Source organism: Crinia signifera, chromosome 12 (genome assembly GCF_055691185.1).
Source record: "Crinia signifera chromosome 12, ASM5569118v1, whole genome shotgun sequence".
NCBI classification, from domain to species: Eukaryota; Metazoa; Chordata; class Amphibia; order Anura; family Myobatrachidae; genus Crinia; species Crinia signifera.
This window is the reverse complement of record NC_139228.1, coordinates 39,266,855-39,278,897: the sequence shown is the minus strand read 5'-3', so window position 1 is coordinate 39,278,897 and position 12,043 is coordinate 39,266,855. Positions and strand designations below refer to the sequence as shown.

The window sequence follows — 12,043 nt, the reverse complement described above, 5'->3', positions numbered from 1 at the left end:
TCATGTGCCTTTCTTAAATATATAAACCACTTCCACCCTGATGATTGCTGCAGTGTCCTGTCCCCTGATGCAACTAATGTACTTGTCCTAAACTGTCTTGTGCTGTAATTCGTTATGTGTTTTTGCTTATAACTATGCTTTGTAATGCGCTGCGGAATCTGTGCGCTATATAAGAAACTGTTAATAAATAAATAAATAAATAAGGGCAATAATTTACACTGAAAACTAGGGTGATTTTGCCATATAAATGATTGCCGCTTTAGGGGGGAAAAAAAAGGGAGGGAAAACTCTCCCAAAATCTTTCCCTTTACGATTCTCACACCCTATTACATTTGGCCCAATATCGGTGGGGGTTTCACCTTTATAGTGTTAACCCTGTTCTGTTTTTTTTTTTTTTTTTTTGTGGTGGCTTTTTAAGCCTCCCAGTTAGTTGAATTTCATACTGTTAAGATTATAACTTGTGTATGGTTTGCAGAAGTGTGATTAGATGAGTTCTTTAACTGAATTATATTTAATGTGCCATAAATCATAGAGGACCATGTATCATTTTATTTTATTAATAAAGTTTTATTGGGTTTATGGAGTTGTTTGAGCTTGTGAAGCTTAATCTGTATGTGCCATCCTTTCCTTGGAGGCACAGAGTTAACGGAGATGGATTAATAATCAATTTATTTTACGGTACTTGTTTCCTAGAACGGCCACAACGATTTAGATCGTTGTGGTCGTAAGATAAAAAATCGGATCGATCGCATCGCATGCGATTTGGTCGCATACGATGCGACCGATCCGATCGACCGATTTTTCACCCGATTTTTTTTTTTTTTTCACCAGATTTGTTTAAATTGACCCCCCAAATGTTAATAAGTGTGCTAGACCCCACGATAGACGTGAACCCGAAGCGTGGCGAGCGCAGCGAGCCCGCGAGGGGCGGCGGTGCGCGTCCTCCGACCTTTTCATTCCCCTACTATCCACTAGGGCGTGGAGTGAGAATATAATAGTGTGGCGAGCGCAGCGAGCCACCGAGCCCGAAGCGTGGCGAGCGCAGCGAGCCCCGCGAGGGGACGCGTCTAACTTCACAGGTATACGCGTCCGCTCGCCACGCTTCGGGCTCGGTGGCTCGCTGCGCTCGCCACACTATTATATTCTCACTCCACGCCCTAGTGGATAGTAGGGAAATGAAAAGGTCGGAGGACGCGCACCGCCGCCCCTCGCGGGCTCGCTGCGCTCGCCACGCTTCGGGTTTACGTCTATCGTGGGGTCATGGCGGGCACATAAAAAATGTGAAATGGGTCATATTGGCCCATTTCACCTTTTTTATCATTTTTCCCTATGTGAGATGGACTTAATCAAGTCCATCTCATCTTGTGCCATTATAATGGCACAAGACCGACCGATTTCAATGTTAAAAGATTTTTTAACATTGAAGTCTATGGAAAAATCGGGTCAATCGGTCGGTCGCATCGCGGCCGATTTTAATTGGTCGCGACCGACCGATTGACCCGATTTCTGTCAATCAAAGTGAAAAATTTGTAAAAAATCGGCCACATCGTGAGGATCGTGTCCCTTAATTAAGAGCCACGATCACTCACGATTGTGGCCGTTCTAGGAAACAAGTACCTATTTTACAAATATAGCAAAAAATGTTGCTGGCCACTCATCTAAAAACAAAAGGGCCCCTGTACAGTGTCTCTAATACCCCTTTTACACCAAGGAATAACCCAGGTTGGACCCAGGTCGGACCCAGGTCAGCATTGGTGTAAAAGGGGCCAACCCAGGTCCAGTAACACTGGTCTCCTACCCAGGTCCTGACCAGGGTTGAACACTGGTTGGACCTGGGTCGTGGGCGGTGTAAATGGTCCCAACTCAGGTTGGGACACCCGGGTAGTGCTTAAAAGGATACCAGAAGTGCTGGACGCCTTTCCACAGTGCGCTGCAGTGGCAAAATACAGCAGCCAGGAAGGACACGGGCAGTGCACACAGAAATCATAATTGGATGCAGTATCATTTATATTATTTTTTTTGGGGGGGGGGGGAAGCACATGGGAGATTCGGTCTGCTGCCGCAGTGGAAGGGGCTGGGGAGAGCACATGGGTGATGCTGCACTTTTATACCGCTGTGTATGCTTGAGCACTGAATAAAACTTTTTGAAAAAATATTTTACAAAATAAACAAACCAACATTTTTCAATGCTAACTTGTCATGTATTTTCATTTATATCTTAAATCATTGAGGGAAGGTTGGCTGGCAGTTTATCAGTCCTAAAATGGACATTTTTAATGTCATTCATAGGGAAAAGCAGTGCTGACCCAGGTTCAGTGTAAGCGGCGCAAATGTAATGATATGCCCCGGTGCTGGGACAGCTCCCCTGCTCCCAGCACCGGAGCAGCAGCAGGGACGAGGAGAGGGAGGGCTGGGTCCCCCACGGGACGCCACCTCCCCCGGCGCAGGGATCAGCTGTCTGATCCCTGTGCCAATAGGGCAGGCAGCGGCGGAGAGGACCAGCGCTGGGATCAATACACCGATCCCAGCGCTGACAGTGCGGGCGGCGAAGCGTCAGTTTAAATCTCCCGCCGTTCGGGAGCCAATCATGGCTCCCGAATCGGCGGCCAATGACAGACGGCCGCGGCGAGCCAATCCGCGCTCGCCGCGCCGTCCTAAAGCCCGCCCCCGGCGTCTGACGTCAGACGCCGCCGGGAGGCGAACAAGGAGAAAGGTCCCACGCCGGCGGAGCGCAGGAGCACCCCGGCTGAAGATAGAAGACGCCGCAGAGAGCAGCAGACAGCGGCGGCGGAGACCAGAGTTCCGGCGGCCGCTGAAGAGGCCAGAAGACGCCGGGATCAAGAAGGGAGATCTCCGGCGACTCCTGGAAGAACAGAAGAAGCAGCGCCGCCGCTGGCCAGGACAGGCCAGCGGCAGAAGAAAGAAGATGGCTGCCGCCCACGGAGAGGCCAGCGGGGGTGGGAAGCATCAGAGCTGAGGAAGCTCCCCCCCGCGGCCTCTCCCAACACTAGGTAGGCGGCCCCAGGCCACCTACCCCCTACCCTTGACCACCGGGAGTCGGGCACTAGGCCCGTGGGTATTTTCAGGCCCTTCCGGCCTGTGGGAATTGAAGTCGGGCCCTCTTGGCCCGTGGCCATTTGATTGTTGGGCCCTCCTGGCCCTATTGGATTGTGCTGGGCCTACTCCCCGTGGCCCCTGTATAGATAGCCGGGCACTAGGCTCGTTGCACAGCAGCCGGGCGTAAGGCCCGAGGCCCCCATAGTTTGGGGGGGCTAATTGAATCAGGCCCCTAGGCCTGTGCCCCAGTCAGGCACTAGGCCTGTGGACCCAGACAGGCACTAGGCCTGAGCCGTCAGTTAGGAGTGATTGTAGTAGCTAACTGGTACTGATTTAGAGTGAGCATACGCTGGCCAGCTCTAGCCAGGAAGGGAGTACATCTGAATACAGGCAGAGGTTAAAGGAGCAGCTGGTTGGTAAGGTCTTGTACTGTATTGTATGTTGTCCGTGCAGAGCAAAGTTGTTTAGATTTGCGTAGTTGTGTTGCACCACACACACTTAGTCAGTTCTAGGGCTTTGTGTTGTAGTTATGTAGTCGTGCCACGTTTAGGTTTGTTAGGCTCTGCACGGGTCTGGTGTTTGTCTCCTTACAGGGACCTGTGAGGAGAACCGTGGGTTAGAGTACAAGAGTGCGGACGCAGTACAAGAGTGAGGACGGTGAGTGTCGTCTTGTTTGTTGGTGTGTTCCTGCCTATCTCCCTTCCTTCCTTCATCCAGGGCGTACGCGGACCTTGTACCCCGTGCAAGGTCAAGGCCTCACCTAGGTGCGCCAGTGCCAATAGGTGACACTCCGGGCTCTGAGGCAGTGCGCCGATGATGATGTTTCCCGGAGCCCGGAGGGTGCCACTGTAGAGACGTCGCGGGACGGAGGGCGCATCGGTCTTCGTCCAGGAGGAACAGCTCTCACCTACTCTCCTTCCTCCTAGGTGTTCGTGTCCGGGTGCCGGAGAATTCCAGGACCGTGATTTGGCACGGCCTGAAGGTGAGAGGGTGCGGCGCCAGGTAAGTGGTCCGACGACACCTGCACGGCAGCAGGCACCACACCGCACCGCCCCTACACCCATCTCACATTTGGCGTAGTCGTTCCAAGGCGTCGACAGAAGGTTCCGGTGAAGAAACAGCCCCGTTGTAAGCTCTGTGGGGAGTATGGACACAAGGAATATAGCTGCCCATGGGAGGAGCCGTATAGTGAAGACGACATTGGCCGGTGTGAGTTATGTGAAGATCCGAGACATCTGCGTCCGGACTGTCCTTTTGGGGACTGGCCGCCGAAGACCAAGTGGACAGAGAGGCCACAGACCGAGCAACGACGGAAACACGGGGACTCGGGCCTGATGGATGAAGAGTGGATGACCCCTGATGGCGGAGTCCAGAAACGACAGAAAGAAGCCAGAGAAATGGAGCGGAAAAGCCTGTTTGAAGCGAGTTCACAGGTGCCCATTTCGTCGGTGCCAGCCCCGAAGAAGAGAGGCGCTCGTGTGAAGAAGGTGGTCATGGTAACACCAGCGGAGTTCACGTGGAAGCCCCCCTGCTTGGAATGTTGGCGGCAGGGACGCTGGACTTATGAGTGCACCTGTGAAGATACCATGGCGATGTTGTGCCCAGAGAAGAAGTCCTCTGGAAAAGATTCGTTCCCGTTGAAGGCGGACGTGAATGACCAGGAGGTGAAGCAACCACGCATTGAGGAAGGGCGTGAAGACCCAGTGGCAAAGAAGCCCAGAAGTTCCCGAGGTTGGCAGAGTCCTCAACCTAGACGGTTGGAACAGGAGTGCCCTGGGTATCGTGAAGTGCCAGCGGAAAAGAGGGAGTACGCTGAGGAAGGTCGGCACCTGGCGCCGGAGTCTGTAGAGAAGAATCCAGACTCTGAAGTGTTAGCCATGCCTGAAGAACCGGATTTGCAGGATGTGGAGCAGTGTTCGCAGTTGATCGCCCTCGGGGAAGAGGAAGAGAAGATCCTGGCGCAAGACCCCCTGCTGGAAGGATGGACTTCGATGGAGGAAGGGGAAGGAGAGGATGGTGATGCCATGGGAGGGACCGTTCCCAGAGATATGGAACCGTTGGAAGTGCCCCATGAAGAAGCTTGTCCGATGGTGACGATTGCCCGGGAGGAAAGAGATGCCCCGGAGGAATTTGCCATAGGTTGGTGGTCAGCTCCACCCCATGGAGCCCGAGATGACGACCCAGACCAGGTGGAGGAAGAAGCATGGGTGAACGCTGCACCCATTGAAGAGGATTCTCCCTGGTGGCCTATGGTGAATGGCCATAACAAGCAGCCACTTCCCCAGAGGATCCGGAGAGTAGCGTCAGGAGGGACGGAGATTAGTCCGGAGCCAGTGGAAGAAGGTGGGGCCACAGTCGGTCCAGATTGGGCTCCCGAAGGCAACTTCCCTGAGAGGACTTCAGAATGCCCTGACCCCCGGATATTGGTGAGTGAGGACTTTGTAGGGACTACAAAGGAAAAAGGGGGGGGAAATGTAATGATATGCCCCGGTGCTGGGACAGCTCCCCTGCTCCCAGCACCGGAGCAGCAGCAGGGACGAGGAGAGGAAGGGCTGGGTCCCCCACGGGACGCCACCTCCCCCGGCGCAGGGATCAGCTGTCTGATCCCTGTGCCAATAGGGCAGGCAGCGGCGGAGAGGACCAGCGCTGGGATCAATACACCGATCCCAGCGCTGACAGTGCGGGCGGCGAAGCGCCGCTCGCGTCAGTTTAAATCTCCCGCCGTTCGGGAGCCAATCATGGCTCCCGAATCGGCGGCCAATGACAGACGGCCGCGGCGAGCCAATCCGCGCTCGCCGCGCCGTCCTAAAGCCCGCCCCCGGCGTCTGACGCCGCCGGGAGGCGAACAAGGAGAAAGGTCCCACGCCGGCGGAGCGCAGGAGCACCCCGGCTGAAGATAGAAGACGCCGCAGAGAGCAGCAGACAGCGGCGGCGGAGACCAGAGTTCCGGCGGCCGCTGAAGAGGCCAGAAGACGCCGGGATCAAGAAGGGAGATCTCCGGCGACTCCTGGAAGAACAGAAGAAGCAGCGCCGCCGCTGGCCAGGACAGGCCAGCGGCAGAAGAAAGAAGATGGCTGCCGCCCACGGAGAGGCCAGCGGGGGTGGGAAGCATCAGAGCTGAGGAAGCTCCCCCCCGCGGCCTCTCCCAACACTAGGTAGGCGGCCCCAGGCCACCTACCCCCTACCCTTGACCACCGGGAGTCGGGCACTAGGCCCGTGGGTATTTTCAGGCCCTTCCGGCCTGTGGGAATTGAAGTCGGGCCCTCTTGGCCCGTGGCCATTTGATTGTTGGGCCCTCCTGGCCCTATTGGATTGTGCTGGGCCTACTCCCCGTGGCCCCTGTATAGATAGCCGGGCACTAGGCTCGTTGCACAGCAGCCGGGCGTAAGGCCCGAGGCCCCCATAGTTTGGGGGGGCTAATTGAATCAGGCCCCTAGGCCTGTGCCCCAGTCAGGCACTAGGCCTGTGGACCCAGACAGGCACTAGGCCTGAGCCGTCAGTTAGGAGTGATTGTAGTAGCTAACTGGTACTGATTTAGAGTGAGCATACGCTGGCCAGCTCTAGCCAGGAAGGGAGTACATCTGAATACAGGCAGAGGTTAAAGGAGCAGCTGGTTGGTAAGGTCTTGTACTGTATTGTATGTTGTCCGTGCAGAGCAAAGTTGTTTAGATTTGCGTAGTTGTGTTGCACCACACACACTTAGTCAGTTCTAGGGCTTTGTGTTGTAGTTATGTAGTCGTGCCACGTTTAGGTTTGTTAGGCTCTGCACGGGTCTGGTGTTTGTCTCCTTACAGGGACCTGTGAGGAGAACCGTGGGTTAGAGTACAAGAGTGCGGACGCAGTACAAGAGTGAGGACGGTGAGTGTCGTCTTGTTTGTTGGTGTGTTCCTGCCTATCTCCCTTCCTTCCTTCATCCAGGGCGTACGCGGACCTTGTACCCCGTGCAAGGTCAAGGCCTCACCTAGGTGCGCCAGTGCCAATAGGTGACACTCCGGGCTCTGAGGCAGTGCGCCGATGATGATGTTTCCCGGAGCCCGGAGGGTGCCACTGTAGAGACGTCGCGGGACGGAGGGCGCATCGGTCTTCGTCCAGGAGGAACAGCTCTCACCTACTCTCCTTCCTCCTAGGTGTTCGTGTCCGGGTGCCGGAGAATTCCAGGACCGTGATTTGGCACGGCCTGAAGGTGAGAGGGTGCGGCGCCAGGTAAGTGGTCCGACGACACCTGCACGGCAGCAGGCACCACACCGCACCGCCCCTACACCCATCTCACATTTGGCGTAGTCGTTCCAAGGCGTCGACAGAAGGTTCCGGTGAAGAAACAGCCCCGTTGTAAGCTCTGTGGGGAGTATGGACACAAGGAATATAGCTGCCCATGGGAGGAGCCGTATAGTGAAGACGACATTGGCCGGTGTGAGTTATGTGAAGATCCGAGACATCTGCGTCCGGACTGTCCTTTTGGGGACTGGCCGCCGAAGACCAAGTGGACAGAGAGGCCACAGACCGAGCAACGACGGAAACACGGGGACTCGGGCCTGATGGATGAAGAGTGGATGACCCCTGATGGCGGAGTCCAGAAACGACAGAAAGAAGCCAGAGAAATGGAGCGGAAAAGCCTGTTTGAAGCGAGTTCACAGGTGCCCATTTCGTCGGTGCCAGCCCCGAAGAAGAGAGGCGCTCGTGTGAAGAAGGTGGTCATGGTAACACCAGCGGAGTTCACGTGGAAGCCCCCCTGCTTGGAATGTTGGCGGCAGGGACGCTGGACTTATGAGTGCACCTGTGAAGATACCATGGCGATGTTGTGCCCAGAGAAGAAGTCCTCTGGAAAAGATTCGTTCCCGTTGAAGGCGGACGTGAATGACCAGGAGGTGAAGCAACCACGCATTGAGGAAGGGCGTGAAGACCCAGTGGCAAAGAAGCCCAGAAGTTCCCGAGGTTGGCAGAGTCCTCAACCTAGACGGTTGGAACAGGAGTGCCCTGGGTATCGTGAAGTGCCAGCGGAAAAGAGGGAGTACGCTGAGGAAGGTCGGCACCTGGCGCCGGAGTCTGTAGAGAAGAATCCAGACTCTGAAGTGTTAGCCATGCCTGAAGAACCGGATTTGCAGGATGTGGAGCAGTGTTCGCAGTTGATCGCCCTCGGGGAAGAGGAAGAGAAGATCCTGGCGCAAGACCCCCTGCTGGAAGGATGGACTTCGATGGAGGAAGGGGAAGGAGAGGATGGTGATGCCATGGGAGGGACCGTTCCCAGAGATATGGAACCGTTGGAAGTGCCCCATGAAGAAGCTTGTCCGATGGTGACGATTGCCCGGGAGGAAAGAGATGCCCCGGAGGAATTTGCCATAGGTTGGTGGTCAGCTCCACCCCATGGAGCCCGAGATGACGACCCAGACCAGGTGGAGGAAGAAGCATGGGTGAACGCTGCACCCATTGAAGAGGATTCTCCCTGGTGGCCTATGGTGAATGGCCATAACAAGCAGCCACTTCCCCAGAGGATCCGGAGAGTAGCGTCAGGAGGGACGGAGATTAGTCCGGAGCCAGTGGAAGAAGGTGGGGCCACAGTCGGTCCAGATTGGGCTCCCGAAGGCAACTTCCCTGAGAGGACTTCAGAATGCCCTGACCCCCGGATATTGGTGAGTGAGGACTTTGTAGGGACTACAAAGGAAAAAGGGGGGGGAAATGTAATGATATGCCCCGGTGCTGGGACAGCTCCCCTGCTCCCAGCACCGGAGCAGCAGCAGGGACGAGGAGAGGGAGGGCTGGGTCCCCCACGGGACGCCACCTCCCCCGGCGCAGGGATCAGCTGTCTGATCCCTGTGCCAATAGGGCAGGCAGCGGCGGAGAGGACCAGCGCTGGGATCAATACACCGATCCCAGCGCTGACAGTGCGGGCGGCGAAGCGCCGCTCGCGTCAGTTTAAATCTCCCGCCGTTCGGGAGCCAATCATGGCTCCCGAATCGGCGGCCAATGACAGACGGCCGCGGCGAGCCAATCCGCGCTCGCCGCGCCGTCCTAAAGCCCGCCCCCGGCGTCTGACGCCGCCGGGAGGCGAACAAGGAGAAAGGTCCCACGCCGGCGGAGCGCAGGAGCACCCCGGCTGAAGATAGAAGACGCCGCAGAGAGCAGCAGACAGCGGCGGCGGAGACCAGAGTTCCGGCGGCCGCTGAAGAGGCCAGAAGACGCCGGGATCAAGAAGGGAGATCTCCGGCGACTCCTGGAAGAACAGAAGAAGCAGCGCCGCCGCTGGCCAGGACAGGCCAGCGGCAGAAGAAAGAAGATGGCTGCCGCCCACGGAGAGGCCAGCGGGGGTGGGAAGCATCAGAGCTGAGGAAGCTCCCCCCCGCGGCCTCTCCCAACACTAGGTAGGCGGCCCCAGGCCACCTACCCCCTACCCTTGACCACCGGGAGTCGGGCACTAGGCCCGTGGGTATTTTCAGGCCCTTCCGGCCTGTGGGAATTGAAGTCGGGCCCTCTTGGCCCGTGGCCATTTGATTGTTGGGCCCTCCTGGCCCTATTGGATTGTGCTGGGCCTACTCCCCGTGGCCCCTGTATAGATAGCCGGGCACTAGGCTCGTTGCACAGCAGCCGGGCGTAAGGCCCGAGGCCCCCATAGTTTGGGGGGGCTAATTGAATCAGGCCCCTAGGCCTGTGCCCCAGTCAGGCACTAGGCCTGTGGACCCAGACAGGCACTAGGCCTGAGCCGTCAGTTAGGAGTGATTGTAGTAGCTAACTGGTACTGATTTAGAGTGAGCATACGCTGGCCAGCTCTAGCCAGGAAGGGAGTACATCTGAATACAGGCAGAGGTTAAAGGAGCAGCTGGTTGGTAAGGTCTTGTACTGTATTGTATGTTGTCCGTGCAGAGCAAAGTTGTTTAGATTTGCGTAGTTGTGTTGCACCACACACACTTAGTCAGTTCTAGGGCTTTGTGTTGTAGTTATGTAGTCGTGCCACGTTTAGGTTTGTTAGGCTCTGCACGGGTCTGGTGTTTGTCTCCTTACAGGGACCTGTGAGGAGAACCGTGGGTTAGAGTACAAGAGTGCGGACGCAGTACAAGAGTGAGGACGGTGAGTGTCGTCTTGTTTGTTGGTGTGTTCCTGCCTATCTCCCTTCCTTCCTTCATCCAGGGCGTACGCGGACCTTGTACCCCGTGCAAGGTCAAGGCCTCACCTAGGTGCGCCAGTGCCAATAGGTGACACTCCGGGCTCTGAGGCAGTGCGCCGATGATGATGTTTCCCGGAGCCCGGAGGGTGCCACTGTAGAGACGTCGCGGGACGGAGGGCGCATCGGTCTTCGTCCAGGAGGAACAGCTCTCACCTACTCTCCTTCCTCCTAGGTGTTCGTGTCCGGGTGCCGGAGAATTCCAGGACCGTGATTTGGCACGGCCTGAAGGTGAGAGGGTGCGGCGCCAGGTAAGTGGTCCGACGACACCTGCACGGCAGCAGGCACCACACCGCACCGCCCCTACACCCATCTCACACAGACCTGGGTCCGACCTGGGACACAGTGCTGTGTAAATGGGGTATGAAGCTGGGTCCAACCCTGGAAACTCCTGTGTTCAAAGACCAGGGTCCGACAAGGGATTATGGTGTAAAAGGGGTATAAGATGAGAACCCCTGAATGTCAAAACACTTATAACGACAATAAGATCCAAGATACTGTAAGCTTTGATGCATTCTTGTTTCCACACAGACCAGCTATGGTCCCTGGAGATTCGTGGTAGCAATGTTAATTACCTGCATTATCAAAGGATTTTGTATGTGCTTAACAACATGAACCACAAAAGAGTTATTTCACCGAAAAGTGTGTATGCTTCTGTCAGAACAGGCATACAGCATCGGTGTTCTAAGCACTCACCAGTGTCACTGTAGATGTGGCAGGGGGGGTCCGGTCCTCTGACAGGAGGGCTCCAGCATCTGGCAAACTATAATGATCCTTTGCAGGCTTCCCGGGGAATGTAGGGTCTGCTGTGCATTCCAGTCTCCAAACTGCAGCACCTTCCCTAGCTGACTACACAGGTGCACGGAATCCTGATTGCAGCATGTACTCAGACCAGTGGTTAACCATTTGTGTGCCTGAGGTTATTCAAGCTTCTGTGTGCAGTCTGTGATATTTTCTGACATTGCTACATTCCATGTTTTCCAGCTCAGCTCAACTTCATCAACCTGGACTCAGTCCAGCCTGACAGTTACTGTACAGCCAATCACAGCCCAGCAAGGGGTATAAAGGTAAAGTCTACCTGCAGTAATCTGGGCCTGTGCAACTAGTTACATTGTTAGTATGATAGATTAACCTGCAAGTGGAAACTACTGAGAAGGAAAGAAATGGAGGAGTCACTATTTCAAGTGACTTAAAGGCAGGAAAGCAATGTAGCAAAGCAATGAGGAAGGCTAGTCAGATGCTTGGTTGTATAGGGAGAGGAATCAGTAGCAGAAAAAAATAAAGTAATAATGCCACTGTATAGGTCATTGGTACCCGGCCTCATCTGGAATACTGTGTCCAGTTCTGGAGACCATATCTTCAGAAAGATATAAATACATTAGAGCAGGCATTCCCAACCACGGTCCTCAAGGCACACCAACAGTGCAGGTTTTGTAGATATCCAGGCTTCAGCACAGGTGACTTAATTAGTATCTGAGGGATTCTGATTAAACCATCTGTGCTGAAGCCTGGATATCACTAAAACCTGCACTGTTGGTGTGCCTTGAGGACTGTGTTTGGGAATGCCTGCTTTAGAGACTGTACAAAGAAGGGCAACTAAAATGGTGCATGGCCTACATCATAAAACTTACCTGGAAAGACTAAAAGATCTTAACATGTATAGTTTGGAGCAGAGAAGGGAAAGGGGGGACATGATAGAAATCTTCAAATATATCAAGGGTTTTAACATAGTACAGGAGGGAAATTTTCTTCAAAGGAAAAGAAGTAATAGAACACGAGGACATGCACTGAAACTGGAGGGAGGTAGGTTCAGGGGAAATGTTAGAAAGAATT

General features: G+C 55.0%; 1 protein-coding gene across 1 annotated transcript in view; it reads right to left on the bottom strand.

Moving 5' to 3' along the window:
* The window catches only part of DPF3 (double PHD fingers 3), a 263,952-nt gene extending 252,957 nt beyond the window's left edge, over positions 1–10,995 (bottom strand). Inside the window, exon 1 of the mRNA XM_083167316.1 lies at positions 10,907–10,995. The gene's annotated coding sequence lies outside the window, so the exon portion shown is untranslated. The remainder of the gene's footprint in view (positions 1–10,906) is intronic.
* Between the last annotated feature and the right edge of the window lie 1,048 nt (positions 10,996–12,043).